Here is a 1248-nt window from a genome sequence, read left to right on the forward strand (position 1 = left end):
CGAGTGCCGTTCACCAAAGGATGGAAGAGACAAAGGGAAGAAAGGCAAGAGTGAAGGGGAATTAACTGTATTGTACCAAGTGGCTGGTGCACATCATCTCATTTAATCCCAACAACCACCACACAGGGTCGGTATTACTCTCTCTGTTTTACAAGTAAGGAAATTGGGCCGGAGGTTGGTTAAGTAACTTACCAAGGTCACATAGCTATGGTTGTCCTTGAGAGTTCTCCTCTTAGAACTGGGTAAAATTCTTTAAGCTCTCAAATCAGGCGTCCCATTGTTTCAGTTTTCTTATAGTTTCCAGCTCTGTTCTACTTGCCTCTCCTAGAGGAATTGAGAGAATTTTTTTTCCTGCAGATCAGTGGAAGAATATTTCAGTAAGTACTACTTTTACTTATTTTTATCCATTCTCATGTTCTATTTTTCCTTTCTGAAATTCCAAGTCTTTTGTTATCATTTCCTTTCTGTATAGAGAACTTCCTTCAGCCATTCTTTAAGGGTAGGTTTGCTAGCAGTAAATTTTCTCAGTTTTTCTTCATCTGAAAATGTCTTTATTTCCCATTGTTACTGAAGGATATTTTCACTGGATGTGTAATCTGCAGTTGACAGTTCTTTCCTTTCAGTGCTTGAAAAATATTATTCCTCATCCTTCTGTTCACCATGGTTTCAGATGATGAATCTCCTGTAATGTGTCATTTTCTCTGGCTGCTTTTAAGACTTTTTGTCTTTAGTTTCAGAATTTTAATTACGATATGTCTTAGTGTGGATTCTTTGAGTTTATTCTATTTGGGGTTCAGTGTCTTAAATGTGTTCTCCAAATTTGGGGAATTTTCAGTCATTATTTCTTTGAATATCTTTTCAGTCCCACTCTCTCCTTTCCTTCTGGGACTCGAATGATATAATTATTTGGCCTTTTTTCATTGTCCTACAGGTCCCTAAGACTGTTGATTTTTTTCCCCACTCCTTTTTTCTCTCTATTGTTCAGAATGGGTAAATTATATTGATCTGTCCTCAGATTCACTGATTTTATCCTCTGCCATCTCTACTCTACTATAGAACCTACCCAATGAGGTTTTTATTTCTGTCATTTCTGTTATTTCCATTTTTTGTAATTTCTATTTCTTTGCTGAGATTTTCTACTTTTTTCATTTATTTCAAGAGAATTCACAATTGCCTGTTGCAGCATTTTTATGATGGCTCCTTTGAAATCCTTGTCAGATAATTCCAACATTTGATTCATCTCAGTAT

The sequence above is a fragment of the Ceratotherium simum genome, chromosome 19 (genome assembly GCF_057802395.1).
Source record: "Ceratotherium simum simum isolate JZ-2026a chromosome 19, ASM5780239v1, whole genome shotgun sequence".
NCBI lineage: Eukaryota > Metazoa > Chordata > Mammalia > Perissodactyla > Rhinocerotidae > Ceratotherium > Ceratotherium simum.